Genomic DNA, 20,203 nt, shown 5'->3' on the forward strand with positions numbered 1-20,203 from the left:
TCCCAGGTCGCTTTCTTCCCGGACACATCCTTTATTCCTTCCTCCTTCCCCGGATTGTGTGTTCGCCGTGGGACGTCATCCGCCATACGTTACGGGCTTAATTTCGAGGGGTCCGTTAGACAGAACTTACTTTCGCGGTTAGGGGGGAACTGGCATTGACTGAAAATGAAATTTTAGCTTTTACTTTAACAATTTTTATGAATTTCGTATATCCAGACCCCGAAACCATCCTGTTACTCCACTGGGTAATGCCCATAAATCTGTTTAAATATATCTTATTCAGGGCTCAATGCAGAGCTTTTGGGAAGTTAGTTTTCTGAACATGTCATTACAATACTTGCTTTAAGATAAATTTAAAAGAAACATCGGAACGTCGGGATCATAGAAATGAAATATATACAGTGTGTGTATACAAAATTATATTCGATGGTACTAATGGGAAGGCTGAACCAGGTCAGTCCTTTCCGGCTACGCCATTGACAGTAGGCCTACAGCTACTATAGTCTCGGTCATTGACGCCCGCTAAAGAGTATAATAAACAGATTTTTATACTCTTTAATCGTTAATATTACACTACATTATATTACATCACTAGCTGAAATGTCCGCCCTTCATACGGGCGATCGGATGAATGTTTATAGATAAGGACCTCCAAACAAACATTCTGGCTACGTCACTGAGAATAGATGTGCTGTCTTGCCAAAAATCTTCGCGGGAGTGTACTCAATAACTTTCGAAAGTTTTATGGTAACTGGGTGATTATAGATAAGCCCCCCAAAATATCCTGGATACGCTACTGAGGATAGATGTACTATGTCCTGCCAAAAAACTTCGCGAGAGTATATTTAACAACCTCCTAAAGTTTCATGGCGATCGGATCGTTATAGGTAAGGTCCCCCAAACAAAAATCCTGGCTACTCCACTGAGAAAAGGTTTACTATGCCAAAAACCTTCGCGGGATTGTGCTCAATAACTTCCAAAGTTTCATGGCGATTGAATGAATGAGGTAGTAATGCATAAAGGACAGACAAACATACATACATACTTTCATTATTATATAATACTAGCTGAAGTGCCCAGCGTTGTATGGGGAGAATAGGTTTATAAGAATATAAGGTCCCCCAAACAAAAATCCGAACTACGCCACTGAGGATAGATGTATTATGCCCTATCAAGAACCTTTGCGGGAGTGTACTCAACAACCTACCAAAGTTTCATGGTGATCGGATGGTTATAAATGAGGTCCCCCCAAAATTTCTGGCTGCGCCACTGAGGACAGATTTAATATGCTAAAAACCTTCACGGGAACGTACTGAACAACTTCCCAAAGTTTAATGGCGATCGAATGAATGGTTTAGGAGTCCATAAAGGACACAGATAAGGTCCTCCAAAAAAGTACCGGCTACGCCACTGAGGAGAGATGCACTATAGCCTATCAGAAACCTTCGCGGGAGTGTACTGAACAACTTACTAAAGCTTCATAGCGATCGGGTGGTTATAAGTGACCCCCCCAAAAATCCTGTCTACGCCACTGAGGATACATGTAATATGTCAAAAATACCTTCCCGGGAATGTACTCAACAACTTCCCGAAGTTTCATGGCGATCGGATGAATGGCTTAGGAGTCCATAAAGAACAGATAGACACACACACACACACACACACACACACACACACACACACACACATACTTTCATTTTTATATATATAGACTAACAGAAATGCCTGCCCTTCGTACATCTAGTTTAGAACCTCTCCCTTAAGACTTCGATTGTCCAGTACGACAATAGATGCCACATCTAAACGAAACGTTTCGTTAGAAACATCTCGGTCAGAACCTCTCGGTAAGAACATCTCACTAAGAACCTCTCGGTAAGAACATCTCGCTAAGAACCTCTCGTTAAGGAAATCCCAATCGAAATGTCTCGAGAGGTTCAAACAATCGAAACGTTTCGATTGTAACATCTCACAATCGCGCATCTCTAGTGTTAGACGTGGCAGACGTATCAACAGTAACAAAGTGATCCCAGTACTTGTTAAAATCATATCCCTATTTCCAAAACCTCATTCAATTTGTTTTCTTTTATTTGAATATACTTATATTCCCTTAATTCTTATTAACACATTTTCTTTATTATTTTACTCTACATTACTCCATTACAAGAATATGCAACCAATTTATGAATAGCCTACACGAATTTAAGTACCATATGCATATTTAATAATTATAATAAATTTTGAGTTGTGAGGCCAATCATTGATTACTAGAATTTTGCCATTATCTCTGTATGTTAATCAAGAGTGCATATTATCAGGTGGAACATGAAACTTCGGGAAGATTAGCTTCCCGAGCAAAGATTACTTAGCTCATAGCCATTCTTTAGGTAACTCTTTACTTTGGGCAAGGCAGTGATATCCCGTCACTGTTAGTATTATTCACAGGTGTCATTGGTTCCTTTCTGTTGCTAGGGATTATTCATAGACTATGTACGACCTTAAAAAGGCAGTAATAAGGGGACTTTAATTTACTACAATATTGCCCTTGTACTTAATGCAATCAGTTCCTGTCACTGCCTTGCCTAAACTAAAGATTTGCCATTCTTTATTTTCCTTTCCACCTTCCAAATAAATAATAATTGGTAATAGTATAGGCCTACATGAGAACGTCGTGATCTGCGTTTCTTCTGTGTTCTATTACCACTTCTACATGAAATACCATAAATTTTCTACGTAGTACAATAGTAAGAAGTATCCATGTAAACAAGACATGCGATATGCGTTAAATTCCCCCCCCCCTTACATACAGTCATAGATAAAGTACAATGGCACTACACATGCAGATATGAAGTACAGGTACGTTCTGTTTTATTTTCGTATCAGTCGATAAGTAAATCAAAATCGCTTTGTTACCCCCTTGGTAAGTTCGTAGATACTCAATGAATAATCCCTGAAAGTATGAGCGTCCAGCTCCTTCGGGAACTGACGCGGCTTTACGTATACTATATCCAATAATTTTTAGTAATTATCAAATTACCTGTTAGCTTGTTCAGAACTATTTTATTATATTTTCTGCACTTTTATAATATAAGCTTCAAGAATAATTTGAAATTATCTTCAGCAAGCTTTCCTCTCTTTTTTCAGACGTTCAAAACGTTTTCAGATCAAGAAAGCAGACAATCATTAATTTAATACATTTTCTTCTTCTTTTAATCTTTGTTTCTAGGGATGATACGGGCCACAAAACTAATTGCCTCTTAATATTTAACACTAAACATAATTAAAATTTTAAATTGAACTTTTTTTAGAAATACAAATAAACAAAATTTAACTACAAAACACAAATTAAAAATGTATGGAATGCACGGTGTAGATTCAGAATACCGGGGCATTACAACATAAAATTAACACTTGGATGTCTAGTAATGGATTTGATTTCAATTGGTTCAAAACAAAATTCATTATTTTTACTAGAAAAGGAAACATACAAACACGTCATTTACATTTTCAAAATCTCCAGATTCCCCCTGATAATGTTCTCAAATGTTTAGGAATGTTTTTAGACCGGAAACTTAATTGAAACTATCACATGCAGCAATTAATTCAAAATTCGAATAAATATTGTAACTTATTCAAATGAATCTCTTCCAAAAAAAAAAAAAAAAAAAAAATGGGGCATCAATCCTTATACATCGGTGAATATCCTTCAACAGGGCTACTCAGCAGAATTATTATATGGAAGTATATTTTATAATAAAAGATGCATCAACTTTAATAAATTGGAACAATCACTTTATAATTTAGCCAAACTGATTTTCGCTCAACCATCATTTTCTCCTAAGTGGACGTTATTAGAAGAAATCAGGCTGCACTCCATTAGAAATAACCTTTTCCAAATTAGCTAACAAGTTCATTATAGATACCTTCGGGAAATCCAGATCTTGCATAATACCCAAACTTCAACAGATCGATTATATACAACAAAAGAAAACTCCATATACTAAGAACTATTCTTGAATTATACAGGCTTATTTTAATTTCAAGGATAAAACTGCATTAATACAAAAAGTACCATCCCTACCGTTCTTCGCTTGGAATTATTACACCAATTTGGTTCATATCAAATCGATTATTCCCAATTATATCAAAATTACTCATGAAGAGTTGAGAAACAAGATTTATCAGAATATCTGGAAAAATTTAATTCATCAATTTGATGCGGACTTAACATTTGTTTGTACTGATGCATCTAAATACCCGAATTCCAATGTTGGTGCAGCAGTTTATATTCCAGATAGATCGATGACATTAAAGTACAAGTTACCTAAACTCATGTCAATATTTGAAGGAGAAGCTTTTGCCATTCGCCAAGCATTGTTGTACATTAAACAACAAAAAAATCTTCAAAACTATAATTTGTACAAACTCATTGTGTTAACTTCATTATCCACAACTCATTGGAATTATAAAACTTTATGGAATATACTCAATATAAAATACTTATATTCCTCCATGTCCAAAAACAACTACAGAATTACTTTTGTCTTTATGAAAGTTCATGTAAATATTGACAGACAGCAATATTATTGATTTAGCGGCTAAAACTGCATGTCATGAAGGACAATACGTTAATCTCAAGTTACCACCAAATAATCTATATAATACAATTACGACAAAGTGCCATTCAGATCTAGCTACCTGGAAAGACAGAAAACAACAGCTTCCTGGACAAATTTATTGGGATATTCTGAATAACATTCAAGATAAAACTCGTAATTACAAAAAAACTTGGACCAGACGAGAAATTGTACTTTATTATAGACTATTACTTGGCACATCATTAACTCCATCAAAATTATTTCAAATAAAGAAAAAAGAAACCTATCACTGTTGGTGCGATAAAGGCACTGGTACGCTCAACCACCTAATTTTCGAATGTGATTTTCTTCAATCTCCAGGCCAAAATTGATTGCTCAACTTCAACAAATTCATAGTTATTCTTCTTTCTCCTATAAATACATTCTGGCTAGTAGTAACTGGACTTCAATCAAGATTCTGATACAATTTTTACTGAGTGCAGGACTAAATCTATAAAAAATCTATTATTTTAAACAGAATATTTTCAATTCATTCTTTTTGAGGAAAGCAAGGATACAGTCGCGAAAAAAAAATAGTAACATCAAACGACATATAATTCAATAAAATTATTGATGCTATTCTCTAAATCATCTTCTTTCAAAGAAGTAATATGAAATCTTTATCTGCATTCTCAGCACACGTGGACTTTGAAGTCTGGTGTGTCTATCAACCATTGCTAACAGTGAAGAAGACAAGACAAGACAATTCTATAATAACGGACACATATTTATACCTTATAAAGTTTACAATAATTTACGTAGTTCATAGGTTATGTTCCCACGGCAAATTGCACGTGGTATTTTTTTCAAATAGACTTAGAAAACTTTCCATCATCTTCAGAATACGATATGGCGACGATGACGTAAGTAAAATTATCAGGTTACAATTCTAGATTTTTCTATCAATGACCTTAGGATATGAGTAATAATTACAATACTAAGGTTCAACAAATTTTAAACTAAAATTGTGAAACACTTGGCTTAGTTTGTCTCTTTACAGGTATTTTCCGTTCATGGATTCAAAACATTCTTCAGAACATCGTCAAAGTGGTTGTCAGCCTCCTAGGAAGTCTGTACTTCCGTCTTATTGTGGGTTATAGAAGAAAAATCTCGTCCAGTTCTTTACCAGGAGGTAATGTGCCTAAGATCGATGACACATTCCGGCGCTGAATGGCGATGCTGATACGTTGAAAAGGAATGCAGTAGTTCGGGGATCACCAGTTTTGATCACAATTCGATGACCAACTTCATTAATAACAACTAGATCCTTCGTAAAACCAAGACCCATTGGTTTCTATTGCTACTGCTACAAATCAATATTTATCCAATAGGTTTGTGTATTTTAGTCTTTTGTCGGATTCTCTATGAGCGGCGACGAGACCTGCCTGAATTGAAGAAGAGGGTATGTTGGAAGGAGCAAACGTATTGGAACACGTGAAATCCCAGACTAGTGCTTTCCCGTTTTTCCACGATACCAAGATCATGCCGTCAGAACTTTTACCATCAGAGTGGCAACAACCATTTGTTTCATTTATTGAATGAACTCCCGCTGATACCAGGGCTCTATAAATGATGTCCTTCACATTATGATGTCGAGATTGTCTTCCCGCACTTTTTTTTTTTTTACATGAAAGACCATGTAATTCTTTATTATCAACATATGCGTTGCAAGCAGGACAGTAGTGAGGCTCACAAATATTAGCACCTAAGCGCAGAGCTGTAACAATACGAAAGCTCTCATCAGAAATGTATAGGCCAAGTGTGTGAGAAGTTAGGCTTGAAGCCATCTCCGTTTTTCGAGGAGGAGACAGCTGACAGCCTGGCTTTGCCATCTGGGTTATTAGTTGATGATAGGAGCGAAGATAAACGAAGTTTGACTATGGGTTCATCCTAAACAGACTGGACATGTATTTTGTCGTTAGGTGGGGGATCCATTCCAACCCGACTAGTCCGTTTATCGATGCATTCTTATATATCTCGAATCGAGTCTAAATCAAACTCCTGTTGTAGAAGAGATCCAATTAGTTGTCGTGAGCATAGAATGATGCGAGGAAAGAAGGTATGCTGACATCCATGGCTTGACGAGTCCCATGACCTCCATTCTTAACTGTTAAGGAAGCTTGTAACCACGAACTGTCTTTTAAAGAACAGTTTAGAATGGATTCCAGTCATGTTCTAAGAGTGTGGTCAAATTTATGAAGTAATTTATCATCCTGCAAGGAAGGGGAGCAACGGAGGAAACATAGTAATCTTAAATCTTGCAAGTGAGAGTGAAGCTCGTAGTAAATAATAAGCGGAGTATTTTTTGATAATTGAGAAAATAATTCTAATTTTGATACCTTGTCCAATAAATTTTGCTCCTTGATTCACAGAGATGGCAGCGCCTAAAAGTTCCACATTGGTAGGTGATAAGAGTTTGATACCAGGTGCTACTTCGTTAAATCTTTGACAAAAATCATGAACTTCATCTTCTCTGGCGCTCAGAAAACTCACTTCATATTTGGAAGAGTTAAGAAACAATCCAATAGATGAAGCTTTTAGACGAATTTTATTGAAAGCACGTAGTACTACGTCGATATTTCCAGCTATGGTACCGTCATCTAAGTACCAGATATTTAAATTTGTGTTAATATTCTTAATAAAGTGACGGATGGTTAGGGCGAACAGTGCTGGTTCAAGTGGATCGCCTTGTACTCCACGTTGTGAGTGAATTATATTATAAAAAGATTGCTTGGTTCGGAGTAGCATTATTAGATATAAAGATAATAAGTTGGAAAGTTAATTTTAACAGATTGTAACATTGAATCGCGGTTTTCATTAAAGGCGTTGCGGAAGTCAATTTTTAAAAATGCTTTCACTTCAGTATGGGGAGATAAGTGGTACATTCTGGCTGCTTGTACGGCTGATTCTGCTCTGAATGGTATACAGACCCCTAGTTGATGTGGTGATAATATATTAATTAATGAATCTCGTGTCCGGAAGCAGATAATTTTTGCTGATAAGCGTCTCCAAACATTGACAACGGCTATCGGGTGAATTTCACCGCTTTTCTTCTTCAGTGAGGCTTAAAAAAAAGGGTCGTAAAATGGTAGGCACTTTCCCAGATATAATTATGTGGATAAATTCACAGATGGATGTGATTAAGCGTTCCTTTGAATCAAAGTCTTGATTTACAAGTAGATCTTTTAAGATTGAGGGACAGAGATTATCCATTCCGCCTGCCGAACCAGAGGGGAAAGATTTTATGGCCTTGAATAATTCGATCGAAGATACTTTAGTTACTGTAGTCGAGTCTTCAGGTGGTTCGGGATTGATGAATGAGAGAGCATGTAGTACTGATGTATCTGGCGTAGCCACAGTGTCATCGAAAATCAGTAGTCTGATATCACCATCTGCTAATTTTATTCGATGCTCTTGGCGTTGAGTGAACTGGATTTTTGTGGTTTGCGAGGTTCGTTGGTCCCTCGATGCTGCTTTGTTAATATTTCCTGCATTTTCTGACTCCTAGCTTCATCCAAGTGGTGAGGGGAATCTACATCAATCAATGTACGCTCACTTGCAGCAGTAATACGTAAAGCAATAGTTATATCTGACAAATTCAAAGCAGTAAAACACTTCTGGAGTCTATGAAAGAACTGATACTACAGCTATTAGCAATGACAATTGGAAGTATGGTTGCAAGTTCTTTTAACAATGCAGCTGTGCAACTTCAACTTGCTTTTCCAATTTTATACAAAAGAAATCAATTATTGAAGATCTAAGCCATTTCAGAATAACAACGAGCTATAACGAATACAAGCGTTTCCGGTTATCAGTTGCCAAAGGCTTTAGTGGAAAATGGTTTAGTACAGTGTTGCAGACAACTTTGATGCAACCATTTGTTCTGAGAATGTACTACTGCAACAAACCCATGCTATGGGATCGATTCATACAAGATATATATCAAGTAAAAATTTTGAAGCACATGAACAGACACTTTCTATTCCAAGGAAGAGTGCCCAGAAGGGGAGCATGATGCCAATGGAGTCATTAAAATTTTTGGGGAGATTTTTAATTTAAAATAATTAAAATTGCCTCATTTCACGCAAAGACAAAATAGTAAAAGCTAGTTACTCAGTCAATTACTACATTACACCTATTATACCTTTCTGCTCCCTCTTCTTCCCCCATCCCCGCCGCCATAATACCATAACCATTTTAATGAATGTTTTTCTGCCTTGTAATCTGATTTCTTCCAAATAAACACAGAACCATATAACAAATACAATTAAACTCCTTTCCCCCAGAATTTTCTGTCTGTCAAAAATTCTTGGCAGTACGGGTAGGCAATAATCTTTAAACACATACACAAAGAAAGTTCACTTAATACTTATTTACGAGGTCCGACAATAAAGTAATGAGAAAATTTTTTCAGCTGATGCTGGCAACCTTGCAGACTGAAATCACCACTAGCGTATGACTTTGGGCCTGCTCCATTAGCACAGCACGTGGCACTCACAAAATATTATTCATTGAAGAGTGTGGTCGTGTGTTGGAGCCCCGTCATAACAACGGAAGGACGTAATATTGAGCAGCGCTACGCAATCTCCTGTGCGAAACTTGATTAGACTGCCACAGTAACGTACCGGAAGCTTCAGCAGGCCTTTGGAAATGAAGTGCTATCAACGGTACATGTGTATCGTTCACACTAAATGTTTGCGGAAGGCAGAACAAAAATCGAAGATGAATACCGCAGTGGGCGACCAACAACAACACGAACGGAAGAGAACACAGACAGGATTAAGGAACTTGTGCGAGCGAATAGACGATTAACCGTGAAAATGATTGCGAATGAACAGAGAATGAACTGAGAAACAGTGCGTCTGATATTAACTGAAAATTTGGGAATGCGAAAAGTGTGTGCCAAATAATTCCGAAAAATCTCACACAGCAACAATAAGATAACCGGAGGACTGTGACGGCTGATTTGTTGGCCAAGTGGAATTTAACCCGGATTTACTGAACAGAATTATCACTGGTGATGAAAGTTGGTGTTTTCAATATGACTCCGAAAGGAAACGTCAAAGTGTGCAATGGTGTTCGAAAGATTCGCCACGACCAAAGAAAGCCTGCATGTCGAAGTCCAAGGTACAATACATGCTTGTGTGCTCTTTTGACTCCAAGAGAATTGTCCATAAAGAGTGGGACTCCAGGGGAAACAGTAAATTAATATTTCTACATAGAAATTGTCGAAAGACTTCGAAAACGCGTCCGTCGTGTTTGTCCAGAGATTGCTGATACCTGGATCCTCCATCACGATAATGCACCAGCCCATATTGCATTGTCTGTTCGGCAGTATTTGGCATCAAAATCCATTACAGTACTACCACACCCTCCTTATTCACCGGACATCGCCCCGTGTGATTCTTTTCTGTTCCCAAAAGTGAAAGTAGTTCTTAAAGGACATCATTTTGAAGCAGAAACATACATTCAAACGGCAGTAAAACGGACTTCGGCAGGCATCCCAAAAGATGACTTCCAGAAACGCTACCAACAATGGAAACGCCAATGGAGTAAGTGTGTGCAGGCACATGGGGAATACTTTGAAGGTGATCACATTGTGGTTGGTTAAAAATGTAAGTAAAGTTTTTTCAACAAAAGTTTTTTTCAACAATTCTCATTACTTTATTGTCAGCCCTCGTATATAGGAGTAAAAAAAATAATTTTGTAAATAGGAAAACAGAACTATTTTAAGAGTCAAATGAAAACACTGCTACTCCTGTCCTCGCACACAGCACAACAATTGATTATGGAATATTTTATTTAGTGATTGATGGAATAATTAAAAAAGTTTAGTTCAGTAAGAAATGATGAATCGTGGAATAACGTATGTTCAGAGGTACCGGTACTGGCTCAAATCCCGAAGGAGGATAAGGTGAGCATTTTCCCCAATCTTGGAACTGGGACACTGTCCCCAGACTCCCCACAATAATCCGATTTGAAATGTGTTGTTTTTGGGAGGGGGGGGGGTGAGAAATGTCATGATTTGTGTCTGATACCACAAAGGAAAGTGAGATGAAATTGATATCTCTTCCCAATGTTGAAGACAACTCTGCTCCCCTTATCCTCCACAGCATTGTTTCTTCAACTTCATAAATATTTTGAATATCGCTTAAAAAAGATTATGGGACTGGTCTTTCCCGTCCCCCCAATGTTGAAGACAGATTTGCGCTGATGTTCAGAGGGAGATACATTTGTTGAAAAACATGAACTCACCTCCGCAACAACCAGAAGATCACGGAAGAGGAAAAGCTTTGTGGGCGAGCTGGCAGTTGATGAAATAATAACTGAACCTTTAAGAAAAATTAAAGCTGATTATTACTTTAAGATCCTTAACTCAGTGACTGCTCACTTACTAGATCAGCTTTCTAACCAATCCTTGGCTTCGGTGGACTTAACAAACTGAATGAAAGTCTCCGGTCAAATATGATACAAGAATTGTATGACTTCCACTAGTGTTGTAAATAGAAAAAAAACCGTTCGTATTTTTTCAGAAATGTACGTTTTTTTTAGAAAAAAAACATTGCCTCTCGTTTTTTTTCTAAATTTCGTTTTTTTTTAAACAGTCATTTCTAATGCATCTTACGTCTATTTAAGTATTAAATATTTTTATGTAGGTATAATCACCGTAAAATGCAACATAAATTAAACGCTAGACACTGATACGCCACAAATATTTTACAATTTACATGAATGCCATACCTATTAACAATTCGGGTTTCAGCAGTTTTCATCAATATCAACTAAGAAATAAAAGTAGAAATGAAATTTTGTTTTTCCGCGAAAGCAGGTCTTTAATAAGTACGAAAATAATGTCACGAACAGTATTAAATTCAAATAACTTGTCTAATGGTAAAAACTAATACTAATTTGCCTAATAGTATTTTTCTAAATGTCATATATAAATAATTTGTCGACTAGATATATATGATATGCAGAGCCAGCTCTACCATATATGCAACACGTGCATTTACGTGGAGCGTCAAGTTTGGATAGTCCGGTAAAATCTGTCACAAGTATATTATTTAAATTAAATATTTCTTGTTGGAAATAGACTTCATGATGATGGTAGTTACATTTAATAAGCTGACCTTCTATTTGAATACTACATTCATAAATTATGTTTAGGTTGCATTAGTTTAAGGCCATATGGATAATGCTAAAGCAAATGGTCGAATAAATCCGAGCACAAATTGCTTGATTGTTGCCAAATGCAAGAATTCAGTTCTCGAATAGTAGTGAATATCTGTTCCATTTAGTAAGGTATCACAGTTTTGATATGACAACTAGTCTTGTTTTTGTCAGAAACAAGTTCCTTATCATTGAAGATAGAAACAACTTTTTTAAATAATGTTAACAGATATGGAAGAAAAATCAAGAAATAAAAATAAGAGAACTAGTTGCACTGGAATTGCAAACTGATACATTGAGATTGAAGCTCGATAGTGAATTTTATAAAAAGGATTACCATCTTTCCTCTGCAGGTGTGTTTGCTTTATCTTTCACTAACGTAATCTATATATATAAAAGAGAACGTACAAATCCTTTGTGAACTCATCACGCTAATACGGCTGAACCGATTTCTTTCATTTTTGGGGGGTTGTTAGGATTTGGACCCTAGATGGTTTTTATCATATCACTTTAATTTTTAATTACCAGTGTCTTGAGATAATGGACCATTCAAGTCTCCATAGTTCATCATAGGTAAAAATAAACGTATGTATATGCAACCCGCATGACCACGTGACTCGGCGGGTTAACATAAATGACAGGCGCTTGCAATTTGAAAGCGAAAAAGTAAAAATTATCTAAGTAACAAAGTTTATTGCGTTCCGGGGTGACCGCAGCGAAGCGGGGTGAACGCTGCTAGTAGATTAATATTTAAAAAAAAAAAAAAAAAAAGACACAAAGGGTTTGCATTTTTAGTAAGTATTTAAGCCTTTCTGAGTGCAACTGCACTTACCCTCACCTTTGTTGTTCATGCTGGAGTAGCATACTTAAAATCATGATTTTAAGATTTGTTCTTTCTGGAGAAAGGGGGAGGCGGCAAATTATGTCATTGCATGGGGCGACAAATTGACTAGGACCGGCCCTGATGACATGTATATAAAAGACATGAATATAGGATGACACAATTTGAAGTAATGCAGGGTGTTTCAAAATTAATATTAGGGTTTTGAAACTTTGTAGTATCTATTACAATTAACTTACAATTATAAATATTATATCAAATGAAAGAGCAACTCAAACAGTTTTGTACGCACGCCTGTACATGCATTGTTTCTTCTGTCTGCCGTTAGAAAGAGCAAGTAGCAAAGATGTAGACTAGAGAGCAGAAAGTTTTTTGTGTTTTAATAAAGACTGAATCTGTACAGTGCAACGGTCTGTGTGAAGAATATTAAGGAGACGCTTGCAACTACGTCCTTATCCTTTGCAGTTGCTACAGGTCTAAAGCCTACAAACTACGGTTTACGTGCAAATTTCGCAAGTGAAATATTGCTGCATAACAATGAAGATTTTCTGGATCGTGTCGTCTTCAGTGATAAATCTACATTTCACCTAAGAGCTAATGTGAACACTCATAATGTTTATATCTGGCCGTCAGCAAATCCTCAGGAGATGGTACACTTGAAACAAGACTCCCCTAAATTGAATGTGTTTAGTGCCATATGGTGTAAAGTTTATGGGCCTTTCTCGCCTATCGACTAGATGTGTGCCGTGTGTCAAATGAATCTCACATTGAACACTTGTAGCCAGTGGTGCCCACCCCCCTAATGTCCATGACGCACCCCCCTCAATTGCCTATCCGTAGGTGTTCTTCCATGAAAAAAACATTTTTTTGATTAATTTTTACACCCTCTCAAACATATTTATATAGATTTTTACCCCCCCCCAAATATTTCAATGACGCAGTTTGCGTCATAGCCCCCCCTTGTGGGCACCCCTGTTGTAGCAAAGACTATTTGAGGTGCTCTTTTACTTGATGTATTGCTTATAATTGTATCCTCGTCGCCATAAGTGCCTTTACATCGCAGTGACGGGTATGTGACCGCGCAGTACTCCAAGGAAGGGATGGTTGTATAAGAATTTTTGATTAATTTTGAAGAGTTTTTATTTTGACTAGGGAATTAACATAGGTATAGGGAGTAAAGACACAGATTTGAAGCATCAGTGCGCGAAAAGATTCGTACTCTCAGTTTTTCTATTTATTGCTTTATATGTTAAGTTAAACACCACAATATGTATCACTGATATCGCAGATCGTATTATTTTGTAAAATCGTGTCTGTAACCTATTGTCAAAACATTCATCTCAAGACATGATGTAGAGAAAATAGAAAGATATAAGACATCTGTAATATATGTATAATTACTCAATAAGTAATTATAAGTAAATTAGACTCAATAAGTAATTGTAGAAATTAGTTAAAGGACACGTAAGAGTGCGAAAAAGAGGTCTAGAAGTCTGAACTTTTTAGAAACGTCCCAGATAGGTGAAAATATAGTTAAAAATTGCAAAAGGTATCATGTAATTTATCTTTCTTTTCTTATATCCTAGTATATTTTTTTCTTTCACATCCAAACATCTCTATTCAGAATTACGAGATGTTTGTGAAGAGAGGTGAAGAGAGAAACATTTCCATCTCAAGAATTATATATAAAAAAAAAAAATCTTTTGACTTAGGCTAGATTCGAACTCGTAACCCTTGAATCCATAAGTCTGCGCTCTATCGATTGAGCTAACAATTGCTGTTGCAAAAGCCTGATTTCTACAACTACCGGTTGCTGAATGGTGTGTATTAACGAAATTGGCCGAGATAATTGCTTCATATAGCTATTGCAATAATAATAATAATAATAATAATAATAATAATAATAATAATAATAATAATAATAATAATAATAATAATAATAATAATAATAATAATAATAAAGATGATGAACAGAATTTAAAAAGTCGCATTGTTAAAAGTTTGGTGTGCGAAGTTAGTCCTAATATGAGATTTTATTAATTATATATAATAAAAGTAAGCGTGGTTTATTCGTGCGTGCTACTCAAACTGCGCAACTCATAAGGGTTGTACGCATATGGTACAGTAGCCTTGCGTCCTCCAACCGTGAAGAAAGATTCGGTTTGAACCTATGCGTGTCCTAAGAGGAAGGAGGAGATTCAAAGAAAGAAAAGTGGTTTAGAAATTATGCAAAAATAGAATATCTCACGAGGTGAGGTGATATAGAGTTCAGCGTGTCTTTCAGCTGTGACTCTATACAAGATGTGCATCTACGACTTAACGTGGAACCCGAACCACACGACTCCTGCCGGGAATCGAAACCCGTATCATCTCTAGCTCTATCATGAGAGACACACAAGGGCGCCCATATTGTGGTTTTCAAAGGGGGCAAGTATAAGCGACATTTCAAATATAGTTCCAATTTTTGTTGTAAATATTCAAACAATTTTTGGGTTTTCGATCTTGCAAAGTATAATTTCCTCTGGAGGGGGCAATCGCCTCCTCTTACTCCCGTAATGGGCGCCCCTGGAGACACAGGGATATGCAAAAATAATCGAAAGTAAACGATATTAATGTTAAATCCATAGCTATTGAGTACATGAATTATGAAACCTTCTATATTGTTCACATCAAAGTTTAGCATTATCGGCATGGAGGTTTAATGGGAGGGGTGAAAATTTAAAATTCTTAATTGAAAGATATGAGTGTCTATTCAATAGTCTTCGGGGTTGCTGAAATTAATAATTACACTCCCGATAGCATTAAAACCCAAAGCTTTACTCTTTCGTTAGCAGGAAGGTTATTCATTTACTTAACTCAGGAGACCTTAAAGTTAAGGATATGAAACTCGATGCATATATTTCTAATTCAAAATTATTAGATACGTATTGTAGCTTAGACTTCTAAGGAGGGGACGGGCCAATTTATGCAATGATTTCCTTCACATTCGAATAAAATACTGTTCCATTATATTGCGAAAACTCATTTCGAGTAGTGTCATTGCTAATAGTTTTCCGTATTTGTTTAGACCCCTACTCATTTATAACAGAATCTCACTTTTCCTGTAACACCTAAGCAAGCACTTAGTAAAGTAAATGCCATTAAAATCTATATTCATAGGACAGTGGTGCAAATGCAGTTGAGCTCTTCGGCAATCTTTAGCATGGAAAGGAAAAAAGCCACCACATTGATATTGGAAAAGTAGCTAATGAATTCCTCCCCGAAAAAGGTCACCCGCACATTTATTTTACAGATGGTGGTTTATAGCTATACGTAAGTTTGTTGAAATTGCTCCATAGTTGTGGGGGCGAGACACTGAAGTCATGCGTAATAAGAGGGCAAGTGGCATGTAAAAGTACTCAATATGAACAATATTAATATCGAAATCGTTATGGTATTAGTTTTCGTGGTCGCAGATGAATAGTGACGCTGTCGATGTTTCTTAAGTTCAAGTTAAGCCTTGGTTGGCATGGAGGTCAGAGTGGGAGGGTGACAGGCAAATAAATAAATAAATAAATAAATAAATAAAATAAAATCGAAAACATCTTTTATTTGTGTCGAATATATATTTTTCGGGATCTCTGACATAAACGGTAATATTCCAGATGTGGTATATGACCAAGGTTGGCCCCATTCACATGCGGTTTCAGAGGAGAGAACCGGTGAAGATTTCAGAACAGTTCCTTTGACTTAAGTTTCAATACACTTAGAGTGAGGAGTGGTAATACACAAATACTGGTGTCACATCCGGACCTATCAGAGGTATGATTTCTGGGGAATTGTCGTTGCTCCAGGGAGGCATTACCCCATGATCAGTCCCTAAAATTCTTACTCCTTTACAGGAGCGTAGACAGGAATTTATTTCAGTGATCGAAAGCATTTTTAGGGTTAAATTGTTCAGATGGTAATGTATACGTATACTAAATTCGTTTGAAATCCCTCCAGGAGCCCATGTTGCATCGTACGTTCAACTGTACTTTTTTCTGGATCAAAATTTTCTCTCTCTCTCTCTCTCTCTCTCTCTCTCTATATATATATATATATATATATATATATATATATATATATATATATATATATATACAAGGTCTGTATGATAAGTAATGAGACTCGCCGCGCCGCGGCGCGCGTGTCGCTGGAGCGGGTTTGTCGGTGATGGAGGATGTAGGGGGGGGTCCGAGCAAAGCAACGCACCGCGCGTCAGTTGGCTCCGAGCCTTAGTGGAGCGCGGACAAGCCTTGGACAAAGCCCTTGTGAACATTCTTGTCACGGCGGAAAATCAACAAACATGGAGGGTTCCATCGAACAGCGTTATGCGATCAAATTTTGCGTTCGCCTGGGGAAAACGGCTACTCAGACGCTTTCTCTCATCACGGAGGCCTACAAAGAGGAAGCCCTATCCAAAGCCCAGGTGTTTCGTTGGCACAGTGCGTTCCGGAACGGCCGGGAAAGCGTTGAGGATCTGGAGAGGGCTGGACGCCCGACAACAGTGACTACGGACGAAACTGTGGCAAAAGTGAGGGATCTCCTGAACTCAGACCGTCGATTATCGTTGAGATTGATTGCTGATGAACTCGATATGAACCACACAACAGTGCACAAGATTGTGACGGAACAATTGGGAATGAGAAAAATCTGTGCGAAACTGGTGCCGCGAGTGTTGACTGACGAACAAAAGCAACGACGTGTTGATTGTTGTCAGGAACTGTTGAACCTCATGAACAGTGACCCTAACTTTGAAGATGACGTCATAACAGGTGACGAGTCGTGGGTGTTCCAGTACGACCCTCAAACGAAACGTCAAAGCGCGGAGTGGCACACTCCTGCGTCCCCGCGCCCCAAGAAGGCCAGAATGTCGAAGTCAAAGGTGAAAACAATGTTGATTGTTTTTTTTGACAATGTGGGGGTGGTCCACAAGGAGTTTGTACCCCAAGGACAAGCCGTCAACGCCGCCTTCTACAAACAAGTCCTTGAGAGACTGCACAGGAGCGTCAAGCGGAAAAGACCGGCGATCGCTAGCCGGTGGAAGTTGCATCACGACAATGCCCCTGCCCACACCGCCTTCTTAGTGACCTCCTTTTTGACCCGGATTGGGGTGGAAGTCCTTCCACAACCACCCTACAGCCCAGATGTGAGCCCGGCCGACTTCTTCCTCTTCCCGAAGCTGAAGCCACGCTTGAAAGGAACCCGTTTTGCAGACGTCACAGCCATCCAAGCAGCCGTGACCACATTTCTAAAGGACATGCCGGCTGCTGACTTCCAGGGGGCGTTTGCAGCGTGGAAACATCGATTGCAGAAGTGCATCGACGCAAGAGGAGAGTACTTCGAAAGCTTTTAAGTCCCTGTACAGATCAGATCAATAAAACAATGTTTCCAGACCTGGTCTCATTACTTATCATACAAACCCTGTATATATATATATATATAAACAGTAACAGGATCGGTTGTAGACATTTTGTAAGTGTAAATAAACAATATTTAGTCGCCCCCGCCTAAATGATAATAAAAGAATAGAATGCTGTAATGGACAAAAATTCTTCAGATAATTGTTACAATTACAAATTTCTTCAATATATAATAATTCAGTCTTCCTGTGAGTATTAAAGGAAAATGGCGAAATTAAACCTAATTAACTGTGAATGAATCATGACCAAAGTTCCAGTTTTAATAATTTATATATATTTTTTTATTAAATAAGCACAGGAAACAACTAAAATGTATACCTAAGATGTATTTTGACAAATACAGTTGAAACATAAAAGTCGAAATAGAATAAAACTAATGAGCTTTAAGTTTAACATTATCACAGGTTTGATTTTGACAAAGAGATATGCTCTTACACTTCATTAAAAGCATATTTAAATAGTGTTTTCCAGTGATACAAATATGGTAGTTAGCTTAATTTCTCGTTTTCTTTGTTACTGTAAAGTTCATGTTTTAAAGACACTTTTCTGGCTTTCAATTTGTCAAAATCTCTTATTATTGCATCAATATCAATTTAATTCAGAATGTAATTTTCAATGGCCATCAAAGCTAGTCCATTTAATCGTTCTTGAGATATACTTGATTTCAAATAATTCTTTATTAATTTTAGTTAAACTAGTTCAATACACAACAAATGACAAAAGTGTGTGTCTTAATTGATATTTAATTTGTCCTCGATCCAGTGGCAGCACTTTAAAATCAGGTTCCTTCGCAAAAATTCTTTTCAGGGCCCTTTACGCCTATAGAACAATTTAATTCTTTCATGTTTCTTTCCAACATAAACGTACGAAATCAGGCAGTAACACAATGTAAACACAAGCAAAGATGCACCCAAGATTCTTCTTTCGGGTTCGAAGATTTTTCGGAATAGCCTACAAATGCAAATAATTTTGTGTATCTGCCCCTGAAATTGTGCTAATTGAAGGATCCAGACTCTCAGACTACCGGTGCAGTGTTTCGTCCACACATATTTTTAGGGGGCCACTTTCCCCCGGGAGGAGATCAAAATAATACGTCTGTAATATAATAATAAATAAAAGAATAGCAGCAGTGGCCCTCTGAATACTAAGTGTACCCCCCGGAAGATTTTTTCTGAAAGGAACACTGCACCTATTAGGGATGCCCACGAAACAAGATGTGTAGCTGTCTCGTCTCGAAAATGTGTTGTAAAAGTGATGTCTCGACTCGAAAAATGTATATTTCTCTATTGGAAGAACCGTGTCTCAACTCGAATTTTGTCTGGAAAATCCTGTCTCGATTCGTCTTGTGCGCATCCCTAGCACCTATGTCGGTGCATCCCTGAACACAAGTAACTAATAATCAAAACTCTACTTTGCATTAGAATTATTACTAATTTAAAATATCGCTCCATCTAAATTTAATAACAGAGAATGGATTAATAACTATTGTTATACTGTTATAATAAAACAAGCATCTGTATATGCTGCTGTGATTGAAAGTGAGAGTACTGAAAAAAAAAGTACTTGTCATCCAAATGACCTTTCATCGCTTTCGATTATATCCTTTCAAGTTATATACTTATATGCCGCGTGAAAACTAATTGTATTCAAACATATTTTGAAATACATGAAATTTAATTCAGACCCGCAACAGAAATGACCGTATCGTCCCATTTTAATTCAACAATTAAATTACTGCAATCAGGTAAAATAACCTTACAGTTTCAAAAGGATGTCGACCTGCAAATCTTTCGTTAACAGTGACTGGTATTGACAACTCCCCACCTCAACATTTGTATGATTTTGTCCAGAACGCGAAATAAACCTTTTAGAGCCTTCGGTTGCCTCTTATCTTCTTTCATGTTTTGTAGCTTTCTTTTCCGATAAAATGCTCACTTGGTTTTATATCGTTGCTCATTATTATTACATGAAAAACAAAGTACTATTAAAAAGTGAAGGCACACATCATTATAAATTTAAAAAATAAAACAAAAACGAAATGACTTAGGATAGAAATGAAAATCTTGACGAACGACAAATGAACTAATAGATATTAAACAAAGTGAGCATTAAGC

The sequence above is a fragment of the Thermobia domestica genome, chromosome 7 (assembly GCF_964235325.1).
Source record: "Thermobia domestica chromosome 7, izTheDome1.hap1.1, whole genome shotgun sequence".
Lineage (NCBI taxonomy): Eukaryota > Metazoa > Arthropoda > Insecta > Zygentoma > Lepismatidae > Thermobia > Thermobia domestica.